Source organism: Apium graveolens, chromosome 10, assembly GCF_009905375.1.
Source record: "Apium graveolens cultivar Ventura chromosome 10, ASM990537v1, whole genome shotgun sequence".
Lineage (NCBI taxonomy): Eukaryota > Viridiplantae > Streptophyta > Magnoliopsida > Apiales > Apiaceae > Apium > Apium graveolens.
Window position 1 is genome coordinate 31,173,257 of NC_133656.1, and position 13,333 is coordinate 31,186,589.

A 13,333-nucleotide genomic window follows, 5' to 3' on the forward strand; every position below is an offset into this window, starting at 1 on the left:
AGGCTAGAAAAATTCTGATGGCTTTAAGTCTTGCAACAGCAGCAAATGTCTCATCAAAATCTATTCCTTCTTGTTAACAATAGCCCTTAAAAATCAGTCTAGCTTTATTCCTGACTACTATGCCATTTTAATCCATCTTATTTCTGAATACCCACTTGGTGTCAATAGGATTCTTTCCTTTAGACTTTAGTACCAGCTTCCATACTTTATTCCTTTCAAATTGGTTTAGCTCCTCTTATATAGTTAAAATCCAATCAGGATCCAACAGAGCTTCTTCTACCTTTTTAGGTTCTTCCTGAGACATAAAGCTGCTATATAGACATTCTTCTTGAGTTGATTTCCTTGTTTGCACTCTTGAAGACGCATCGCCAATAATTAATTCAAATGGGTGATCTCTAGTTCATTTCCTCTATTGTGATAGATTAGCTCTAGATGAAGAGGCCTCATAGTTTTCTTGATGTGTGACCGAGTTTTGATTAGAAGAAACTCCCCATGAGCTTATGGATCTTTGAATTGAAGTTGGGGTTCTTTCTGTTTATAATATGTATTGGCTTTTAAATCCTATTAATGGCTCAACGGATGTTGATCTTTGCCTATCGACGAATGATACAGATTGTCTCTCAATGGATGATGCACTTGGTCTTTCGACGGGTGTTGAATTATGTGCTTCATTTGTTGTAGATTTTTCTGCATTATCGTTGGATATTGTTTTTTTGATCACTTTCATCATCACTATCATCACAAATCATCTCAACATTGTTAAATTTGAGGCTTTCATGGAAATATCCATCTTGCAGTCCTTCAATCTTCTTATCATCAAGCACAAAATCTATAGATTCCATAACAATGTTGGTTCTGAGATTGTAGACTCTGTATGCTTTTCCAACTACATACCCAAAAAAATGCCTTCATCTGCTTTGGCATCAAACTTTTCATGCTGCTCAGTTTGATTTTTTAAGATATAGCATTTACAGCCAAATACATGAAGAAAGTTTAATGTTGGCTTCCTATTCTTGAATAATATGTTGGTAACTTTGATTCTTCTAGCATTGTTCTTGCAGCTTCAATAAGAGATCTGTTCTTCCTTTCCACCACTCCATTTTGTTGTGGGGTTCTTGCTGCAGAAAACTCATGCATGATCCCATTTTCTTAACAAAATAATCTCATAACAGAATTCTTGAACTCGGTTCCATTGTCACTCCTGATTCTTCTAACTTTGAGATTAGGATGATTGTTGACTTGCCTTATGTGATTGATGATGATTTCACTAGCTTCATCTTTGGATTTGAGAAAATCTGTTCAAGAGAACTTTGATAAACCATCCACAATTACTTTGAAGTATCTTTTCTTTGAGATGAACAACACATTGACTGGTCCAAATAAATCCACGTGTAGTAATTGTAAAGGTTCTTCAATTGTTGAATCAAGCATCTTTTTGAATGATGCCTTGATTTGTTTTCCTTTATGACAGGCTTTACATAATCCATCCTTTGAGAATTCCACTTGAGGAATACCTCTTACCAAATATTTCCTGACTAGTTCATTCATAGTATTGAAGATAAGATGGGACAGCTTCTTGTGCCATAAACAACTTTCATCTTGACTTGCCTTGCTGAAGAGACAAGTGACAGATTATGCATTTGATGAGTTGAAGTTAACTAGATACACATTTCCTTTTCTCACACCAGTGAGAACCACTTTGTTATTTTTCTTGTTGGTCACAATAAGGAATTCATAATTAAATGTTAATGAGTTGCCCTTGTCACAAAGCTGGCTGATACTCAATGATGACATTGTCTTTATAAATCAAGTCATATCCCACGGTATAACCCTTGCTATCATCTCCAAAAGTAATACTTAGGCCAGCTCTTTCCTTGAACTCAGTGAGCAGCGTAGAATCTCCAGTCATGTGCCTTGAGCACCCACTATCCAAATACCAAAGATTCTTTTTATTTCCCTGCACACAACAAAATCAAATCAAGTTGATTTTTGGTACCCAAGTTTCCTTTGGTCCTGCTTTGTTAGCCTTTTTCTTAGGTTTCTTAGGCATGTCCTCATTTGACTTAGGTGTCTGAGATTCATCCTTAGTCATTTGAGTAGAACCTTTAAAACCATTCATCATTATAGAATTATCATGCACATGCTGGTTAACATGGAAAGGCATACTCTATGCAAATATGTTGTTTCAGTAAGGCATGATAAATGGCATTTGTGGCATACTAAGTGCAGCATCGTAAGGATTTTGTGGAAATGGTATATTAGCAAACTGTGCATTCATATTGTGTGCAGGCATAACATTCACATGCATTGTAGGCATGTTAGGAAATGAAGGAGGTGTAGACATGGGTGCAGGCATAGCAAGTTTGTAATTAATAGATAATTAATTAACACTACCACACTTCACACAGATTTTTCTAGGTGCATATTTATCAGGTGTGTAGTTGTTATGTTTGTTAATTCCTACTTTCTCATTATCATTGTTTTTCCTTTTAGATTCTACTTTAACCTCTATTTTCTCCAATCTGTCATTCAATTGCTTGATTGACAGATGCCCTACATTGACTCTCTTGTTCTTTTTCACTTGACTTGTTTCTCCTGGAACAAAGTTCTTGGAAACTGATCCATATTTCTCATTTAACTTAGCTAGCTGGGATTTTCTAACGACTTTCTTTCACTCAACGGATGTGGTTCCTTATCTTTTGACGGATAATTCTTTTGATCATTCGATGGAAAATCTTCATTATCCATCAAATCCACATCCGTTGAAAGTCCTTCTTCCAAGTTAGAATTCAGTTTCTCCTTACTCTTTTTCCAGGATTCATCACAGAAGGATTATATACCTTGAACTTTAGTAATTTGAGCATGGACGTCTCTAGATGGTTTCCATCCCTTAATTATTTCCTGTTCTCGTTCAAGTTGCTTTCTTAAAATCTTCTCTTTCTATAAAGATTTAGTAAGTTCATCTTTTGAAATCTTGCACTCCATCTTCAGTTTCTCTTTCTATAAAGATTTAGTAAGTTCAACTTTTGCAATCTTGCACTCCATCTTCAGTTTCTCAAACTCTACAAATTGAGTTTCTAACACATTGTTTCTTTCACTCAAAAACAGATTGTTCTCTTTAATTTTAGTATTTTTCTTTAGTGAGAGATTTGAGTGTAACACGCGAATGATATAATTTTGTTGAAATGTCATTTATAGCATCATTACACTCAGATTTAGATAAATGTGCTAGACTAGTGGTGATTACCTGATTACTGGATGAACTAACCTCTGTTTCATCTGATTTGACCATAAGTGCTAGATTGACATAGCTTGTATCCTCATCCTCCTCTAATCCATCAGCAACCCAGTCATTTTCCTGAGTTAGAAAGGCCATTTCCTTCTATTTGAGCAACTCAAAGTATTTCTTTTTGTAATCCACAGGCTTAAACTTCTTTCTATCAGAATCAGGCTTTCTGCATTCACTTGCAAAATGACCACTCAAGCCACACTTGAAATATTTAAATTTTGACTTGTCAACCATGTTTCTGTTTGGCTTAGATGCTCCAAAATTCTTCTTGAATTTGAGCTTGGCCAAACTTCTGGATAGAAAATCCAAATGCTTATCTATGTCATCTATATTATCTTGACTAAAATGGTCTTCATGTTCAGCTACTAGCCCTTTTCCTTTGCCTTCACAAACTCTAGGGTTCGGTGCAGATTACATAGTTTCAACCTTTATCTCTTTCTCTCTCTCTCTCTCTCTTGCTCATCAACCAATGCAATGGATCCTCCCTTCTTCCTTCCTTTCTCCAACTTCTCATCTTACTCTATTTCAAGCTCACAGGTTTTTAGAATCCCATACAGTCTGTCCAAGGTAAATTCCTTGTAATCTTGAGAGTTTTTGAGTGAGACTGTCATAGGCTTCCATTCCTTTGGTAGAGATCTAAGGAATTTGAGGTTCCAATCCTTTGTCTGGTAGATTCTTCCATGCAGCTTTTGAGCATTTAGCAGTTTTTGAAACCTATGAAAAATGTCAGTGAGTGACTCACTTTCTTCACTATGAAAATGCTCATACTGCTGAATCAAGAGTTGCATTTTGTTTTCTGTTAGGCACAAAGCATGCGCTAATAATTCACGCAAGTATACGTGTTCGCAAGTAATATAAAATAATATCTAGTTCGTTCCCACAGAGACTCAGACTAAATATATTTAATTAACACTTACTCACCAATGTATGATTACTTCTCAATGTCAAGACAATAACACTTAAGGTTGATTAACTAATTATTAACTACGAGAATTAAACACTTAAATTAACACTTGAATTAACAATATTAAAAACAAATGAGATCATAACTTCATTACTATGTCATTCAATATTTATCGTTATTACCCTTAGCATGTAACGGTGATGATATTAATCGAACAACATGAAACTGATAAAAGCCAACTTTCGTTGCACAAGTACCATTCTACCAAACATCCACAATTAAGATAGAAATTGAATAGGCATCAATTATGTTGAGACTCTATATGTCTACAGAATTTGACAACATAATGATTTAAGCGCAAGTTATTCATTATGATTACACAGGACAAGTAAAATGGTTAGAGTTACCCACTAATAATGCATACAATACATGAACCTATGCTAGCATGGCAAGTTCTAAATCTCAAGATTCACTGTCGCTTCACAAGAGATTAACAGGCTATCTTATATGTTCGCGATGCACATAAAACGAATAAGCACAACCTATGCTAGATATCATACAATCATCACATACCAAGGTATTAAACAATTAACTAAAGAAATCCATAGTAAATCCGCTACGACCCCATGATCACGATTAGCCCATGATAGAACTCATCATCACCATGGGTTCATATGAAAACATGATAATTACACAACGATATAAACTAATAAAAATACTTAATAAAATCATAGTACGTCACAAGAGTATTAAGGTTCAAAGTAAAGAAAACTAGCATCTACTGTTACAATGAATAAAAGAATCACAAGATAATGTATGCTTCATCTTCTTCGTTACGGTGTGCTAAAACGATCTTCTTAATCTTCTCTCCTTGCTCCTTGCTTGATTAATACTTGTTGCTTGTTATTGTGAAACATCTCCCAAGATTACTTATATAGAAGTCCACAAGAAACAGCACCGTCAGAACCCAGTAGAACTCATATTAGAAAATCCAGATTCTAAAAATACGACCCCAGGCGGCCACCTCAGTTCCCAGGAGGCCGCCTACATCTCCAGGCGGTCGCCTCACATCCCAGGCGGGCGCCTGCACTACTTCTGGAAAAATCCACTTTCTGCTCCTGATTTTGCTGATTTCTTCGCACAACTCCCCGCAACGGGTTCCAAGTACTTCCCTAGGCTTATTATGATGAAATCTCCCTAATTACACAAGTTATACCCTGAAATGCAAAGACACTAGAAAAACGCATCAAATACATAAAATACTTGATTTCAAGACATCAATTCAAGCCATTAAAAGACGTTCTAAGTGGTATAAAATGCACTTATCACACCCTCAAACTTAAATCGATGCTTTTCCTCAAGCGTCACATACTCAAAAATAAAATAAAAATATGCATGAATGCAAACTACATGAAATGCAGCGATCCCCATCGCGATGACTAAACCAACCAACATATGACATCTCAACAAATGCAATTAGGCGATTTAAAGATCAATCAAATCACGCAAGCTAACATACAATGTTAGATATATTTGATAATGTCATGGCTAATATGTTTTATGTTTAGCTTTCAGATCTTACTTGAACAGGATAAATCAGTACTTAACTGTTGATCAGTACTTATACTGGAAGTCAGGACTTAAGGATATCAGTACATATGTTATCAGGAGATAATCGTCAGAAGATAGATATCAGAACTTAAGTGCTGAAGGACAATCAGATAAGGACAGTAGCTGATTAAAGGAAAGAAGATCAAGATAAACATAAGAAGAGATATGCATGAAGATGGAATTCTGTAAAGAATGGAATACTTGGAAGAAAAGATATCTAATTGATATATTTTAGGAAGCAGAATTATATTCCATATCAATTAGCGATTATCTTGTAACTGTGTAGTATATAAACACAGATATAGGGTTTACACTAAAAGTGTTATCATTATTAGAGAAGATTATTCATTGTAACCTTAGCAGCTCTCGTGATATTTGTTCATCACTGAGAGGTAACAGTTCCATACTGTAACAGAGTTTATTGTTTCAATAAAGTTTATTTTATGTTACTTAAGTTCTTAAAGTTCGATTTGAGTGTACTATACACTGTATTCACCCCCTCTACAGTGTGTGTGTGACCTAACAATTGGTATCAGAGCCTATCTGTTAACATACATACAGTTAAAGATCCAAACACAATCATGTCGGACACAGAAACTCCAACTAAGCCTACCAAAACTGAGGAACCACCAAAGACACAAATTCAGAGTCGGTATGAGACCATCAGAGTTCCCATACTGAGACAATCTGAATATCCCATATGGAAGGTAAGGATGACCATGTTCCTGGAAGCAACAGATCCAGAATACCTTGATAGAATCAAGGAAGGCCCTCACAAACCAACCAAACTCGCTGTTGCAGTTGCAGGTGAAGCAGCAAAGACCGTACCAAAGGAGAAGAGTGATTATACTGCTGAAGACATAGCATCAATTTCTAAGGATGCTAAGGTACGACACTTACTACATAGTGCCATTGATAATGTAATGTCAAATAGGGTAATCAACTGCAAGACTGCTAAGGAGATATGGGATGCTCTGGAAACAAGGTGTCAGGGAACTGACATAATTAAGAAGAACAGGAAGACAATACTCACTCAAGAGTATGAACACTTTGACTCAAAGACTAATGAGTCATTGAATGATTTATATGATAGATATGTCAAACTTTTGAATAATTTGTCATTGGTTGATAAAGAGTATGATATTGAAGATTCAAACCTTAAGTTCCTATTAGCTCTTCCTGAATGCTGGGATTTGAAGGCAACGACAATAAGAGACAACTACAATCTTGATGAAACAACTCTTGACGAAATCTATGGAATGCTCAAGACTCATGAGCTGGAGATGGAACAAAGAAGCAAGAGGAAAGGAGGAAAGTCAAGGACAGTTGCTCTTAAGGCTGAAGAAGAATTCCCCAAAGCAGCTTCCTCAAAGAAAGACAAGGGAAAAGCTCTTTTCATATAGTCTGATACCGAGTCATCAAGTTCTGAGAGTGATGATGACTCAGATTCTGAAAGCTTGCCTGAGACTGATGCTGATAAGGAGATGATGAAGCTGTGTGCTCTTATGGTGAAAGGAATCACAAAGATTGCATATAGGTCGTTCAGGAAAGGAAAGAAGTTTTCCAGGAAAGGCATAAGTTCTGATAAGAAGAATTTCAGAAGATCTGAAGGCAGAGGAGGAAAGTCTGACAGAGGAGATTACACCAATGTTAAATGCTATAATTGTGGTGAGAAAGGCCACATATCTCCTGACTGCAAGAAGGTAAAGGGTGACAAAGGCAAGGCTCTTGTCACAAAGCAGAAAAGCTGGACAGACACCTCAGACTCTGAAAGTGAGGAAAACTATGCATTGATGGCAAATGCTGATAAAGAAAGTGCTGAGAGCAGTTCTGAAGCTGCTGAAACAAAGGTACCTCAGACTACTTATGCTTTTCATACTGATGATATTAATGAGTTGAGAAGATATCTTAAAACCATGTTTGTTAGCTATAGAGATCAAACTTTAACATGTGAAAGATTAACTTCTGAAAATCTTGCATTTAAGAAAAGAAATGATTTCTTAGAAAAAGAGTTAGTCATGTTCCATCAAACTCAGAAGGATAGAGATGATGCTTTTTATGTTAGGAATGAAGTGCTAAAATTAAATGAATCTCTAAAAACTGAGTTAGAAAAGGAAAGAGAGATTATCAGGACTTGGACTAACTCTGGCAAAACAACTCAAAATTTGCTAAGTAGTGGAAACTGGAAAGAGGGCTTAGGTTATGGAGAAGATAAGAAAGATAAAGGAACTGAAGAAATTAAGTCTGTTGATAAACAAAAGCCAAAGTTAAAACCTGTTAAGTTTGTAACTGTAAAGTCTGAAAATGAAAAATCAGAAGTTACAAAGAAATTAACTTCTGATAAACTAAAACAGGAAAAGACAGCTGAAGTGAACATAGGCTTAATGACAAAGAAGCAGCTTAAGCATAAGCTGAAAGATGTCAAGAATGCAAACAAGGTAAAATCACCCAGGAAAAATAGGAATGGAAAGGAAGGTGTGAATAAAAGCAATGATTATAAACCTGTTCCTGATGCTCCTAGGAAAACATGTCATAACTGTGGAAGTTCTAACCATTTGGCTTCTTTTTGCAGGAAGAATGAGAATATTAACTCCTTACCTTCAAAATCAGGAGTTAAGAGTCAGTCTGTTAGATACAAACCACAAAATCCTTGTTTTCATTGTGGTAGTTTATGGCATTCCATTTATACTTGTAAGGAATATCATAGTTTGTACTATGATTATTATCAAATAAAACCTTCTTTGAAGAAAGTTTCCATTGTTCCTTCTAGTGTAAATTCTGATTCAAAGTCTGATAGTGTAAGTTCTGATAAGAAAAATGTTAACATAAACTCTGATGCTAAATCCGCTGCAAATGTTAACAAACTTAATAAGGCCAAAGGATCCAAGCAAGTCTGGGTCTTTAAAATTAATAATTAGTGGTCTTTGTGATTGCAGGGCAACAGGAAAAATATTCTAGTTCTGGACAGTGGATGTTCAGGACATATGACTGGAAATAATGCCCTGCTATCAGACTTTGTGGAGAAAGCTGGCCCAAGTGTTTCTTATGGAGATGGCAACATTGGAAAAACATTGGGATATGGCAATATCAATCTTGGAAATGTCATAATTAAACAAGTAGCTCTAGTCTCAGGACTTAAACACAACCTACTGAGTATAAGTCAAATCTGTGACAGAGGTTATCATGTTGATTTCTTTGAAGAACACTGTGAAATTGTGAGTAAATCTAAAGGCAAAGTTGTTCTGAAAGGATACAGGCGTGGTAACATTTATGATGCTAAGCTTTCAACAAGTACTGATGGTTCTGCAATCTGTCTGTTAAGTAGAGCATCAATTGAAGAAAGCTGGGATTGGCACAAGAAACTCTCTCATTTAAATTTCAACAATATAAATGAACTGGTCAAGAAAGATCTTGTGAGAGGATTGCCAAACACAGTATTTGCTCCTGATGGTCTTTGTGATACATGTCAGAAAGCCAAACAAAGAAAATCTTCATTCAAGAGCAAGACTGAATCATCAATTCTTGAGCCCTATCATCTAATACATGTTGATCTATTTGGTCCAGTAAATGTCATGTCTATTGCAAAGAAGAGGTATGCGTTGGTCATAGTGGATGAGTTCACCAGATACACATGGGTGTATTTCTTGCATACAAAAAGTGAAACTGCATCAACCTTGATTGATCATATCAAACATCAGGATAAAATGGTCAAAGATTCTGTGAAAGTTTTAAGGAGTGATAATGGCACTGAGTTCAAGAATTTGATAATGGAAGAGTTCTGCAAAAGCCATGGAATAAAGCAGGAATTTTCTGCTCCTGGAACTCCACAGCAAAATGGAGTTGTTGAAAGGAAGAATAGAACTCTCATTGAAGCTGCACGTACAATGCTTGAAGAAGCAAAGCTTCCAACCTATTTCTGGGCTGAAGCTGTGCAGACTGCTTGTTTTACTCAAAATGCAACACTCATTAAAAAGCATGGAAAAACACCATATGAGATGGTGAAGAAAAAGAAGCCAAATCTGAAATATTTTTATGTATTTGGATGCAAGTGTTTTGTTCTCAAGACTCATCCTGAACAGCTATCAAAGTTTGATCTAAAAGCTGATGAAGGAATCTTTGTTGGATATCCACTTTCCACAAAAGCCTTCAGAGTCTATAATTTGATAACAAAAGTGGTCATGGAATCTATCAATGTCTCTTTTGATGACAAAAAGATTACTGGTCTTGAAGATTTCATTGACCATGATCAGCTGAGATTTGAAAATGAAGACTCAAATTCTGATACAGAAAATCCTGATAGTCTAAGTCCTGATACTGTAAACTCTGATGGATTAAACTCTGATGTTATTGAAACTGTGGAGACTACGTCAAAGGAAGATGCACCTATGCAGGGGGAGCATACTCAAGATCCTACCACATCTCAAGAAACATCAGAACATACATCTGGCTCTTCAAGTTCTGATAAGCCAAGTTCTGAAAGTGCTGAAAATCTAAATACTGAAGAATCCAACTCAGAGAGCATAGTTTTAGGGGGAGCATCAGAAAATGAAAATGAAAATAGCATGGATCTTGGGGGAGCATCCAGTTCTAGAGAAAACCTTCCATCTGCAAGGAAGTCGACAGAATCACATACACCTGATTTGATAATTGGAAATCCTGATGCAGGTGTCAGAACTAGAACAGGTACTTCAAATGAATGTCTTTACAATTCTTTTCTCTCTCAGACTGAGCCAAAGAAAGTGGAAGAAGCTCTTCAAGATGCTGATTGGGTGCAAGCAATGCAGGAAGAGTTGAATGAATTTGAAAGAAACAAAGTCTGGACCCTAGTGCCAAGACCAAAGAATAGATCTGTTGTTGGTACAAAGTGGGTATTCAGAAACAAAACTGACAGTGATGGCATAATTACAAGGAATTAGGCAAGGCTGGTTGCAAAAGGATATTCTCAACAGGAGGGAATTGATTATGATGAAACATTTGCACCAGTTGCTAGGTTAGAAGCCATAAGGATATTCTTGGCTTATGCTGCTCACAAAAAGTTTACTGTCTTTCAAATGGATGTGAAAAGTGCTTTTCTCAATGGAGAATTGGAGGAGGAGGTATATGTTGAACAACCTCCAGGTTTTGTAGATACCAAACATCCAGATTATGTCTACAGGCTTGATAAAGCACTTTATGGACTTAAGCAAGCTCCTAGAGCATGGTATGAGACTTTAGCTCAGTTTCTTCTGGAAAGTGGATTCAACAGAGGGGCAATAGACAAAACACTGTTCTACCTCAACCATGGAAAGGACTTACTTCTGGTCCAGATTTATGTTGATGATATCATTTTTGGATCTACAAATGACAAACTTTGCAAAAAGTTTGCCAAACTAATGCAGTCAAGATATCAGATGAGTATGATGGGGGAACTTAGCTATTTTCTGGGCCTTCAAGTCAAGCAGAATGAGGAAGGCACTTTTATTTATCAAACCAAGTACACCAAAAACTTGCTGAAGAAATTTGGAATGCAAGATTGTTCAAGTGCATCCACTCCAATGGCCACTGCGACGAAACTGGATAAGGATACCGGTAAATCAGTAGATATTACTGACTACAGAGGTATGATTGGCTCTCTACTCTATCTAACTGCTAGTAGACCTGATATCATGTATGCTACCTGTCTTTGTGCAAGATTTCAAGCAGATCCAAGAGAACCTCACTTAACAGCTGTAAAAAGAATCTTTAAGTATCTTAAAGGAACAGCTGCTCTGGGATTATGGTATCCTAGAGAATCAGATTTTAAACTAATAGGTTACTCAGATGCAGATTTTGTAGGTTGCAAAATTGACAGGAAAAGCACAAGTGGAAGCTGCCAATTTCTTGGAGGCAGATTGGTTTCTTGGTACAGCAAAAAACAAAAGTCAATTTCCACATCAACTGCAGAAGCAGAGTATATTGCTGCAGGAAGCTGTTGTGCATAGATTCTTTGGATGAAGAATCAGTTACTGGATTATGGGTTAACATATTTCAAAATCCCTATTTACTATTATAATCAAAATGTTATTGCTATGACAGGTAATCCAGTTCAACACTCAATGACAAAGCACATCAGCATTAGGTACCACTTCATCAGGGAACATGTGGATGAAGGTACAGTGGAATTGTATTTTGTTCCCACAGATCAACAACTAGCAGATATCTTCACAAAACCACTGTGTGAAGCTACTTTTACAAGATTGGTAAATGAACTTGGAATGGTTTCAGGTTCTTTCTCTAAATCTGCTTAGTCTTGTTCTGTGTTATCAGACTTTATGCTCAGTATTTACAGAATTAATCTCATTGTGTATTCTGTGCTTAATTGATAAATGTCTTTAAGTACTGACTGTTGTCTGATATATGTTTCTAAACTCTGATAAGTGATATGTCTGTTCAAGTACCTATTCAATTCTATGAGGATAACTGTGCTAGATACTGACCTAGTAGTCTTCAATAAACAAATGATTCCATGTAAGAAGTAATTATTTCAGTGGAAACCCTATGACACTAGCAAATTTTGATAATTGAGCTTAGTTAAGTTTACTTTGTATATCTTATTACTAAGTCAGAAATTAGAATAATGCTACTCATCTGTTAAGTTCTGATACTAGTAAAACTGCTGAATGTACTAAGTGCTGATAAACCTCACTTATCAAAAGAAAAAGCAAAATGATCAAAGAATAAAATCAGGTACTCCTCTGAGATCTAGAGTAAAAATGTGGAAGGGACGACCCAAGTGCATTGCTGGTATTAAGTAGATATGAATTAGAAAAGCAAAATATTTTCTTAGTGACTTTTCACACTCTATGATTACTGGAGAAATACTCTGATAATAGCATAAATTCTGATAAACAGTCGTGACTCACTTACACTGAGAAGCCACTGTAAAATAGAATTTCAAAAGATGCATAAAATTAGCACAAAACAGTTGAGGTGGACTCAAGCATGAACTCATTCATCAGTAGGTTTCAGGACAATGACAGCTCTTTAGCAAAATTTTAGTTATGCCTTATTTCTAAGATGTACTGAAGTGAATCAGACTTTACTCTTTGTCTGTTATTTAGCTTAATGCACACACTAATCACTCCATCTGAATGATGAAAATTTCTGTGGTGGTCTATGTTATTTTAGATAAATAGTCATTGTGTCATTATTGCACAAATTCTGAGGACAAGTTCTAGTTACACGTTCTGATGATTAAGTTCTGAAGTCTATAACTCAGAACTTGCATGAGGATTTACTAAGATGGGCATTCCTTTTTTGAGTTAAGAAATTATGTTCTGATGACTGTTAAGTTCTGGTATAGGTCTAAGTTCTGATTTCTCAGTCTAATCCTTTACTTGGCTTATCTGTGAATATAATTTGATAACAGTCTCAGTTCGAACTAGAATATGTAGAAGTGGAAGATTAATAGTCACTATGATTAGGATTAATGGTATTCGTACTTGAACAGTCCATTGGTTCTTGTTTCTTGTGCATTTTAAACCATGATTCCTCTTTCCAATGAATGTTAT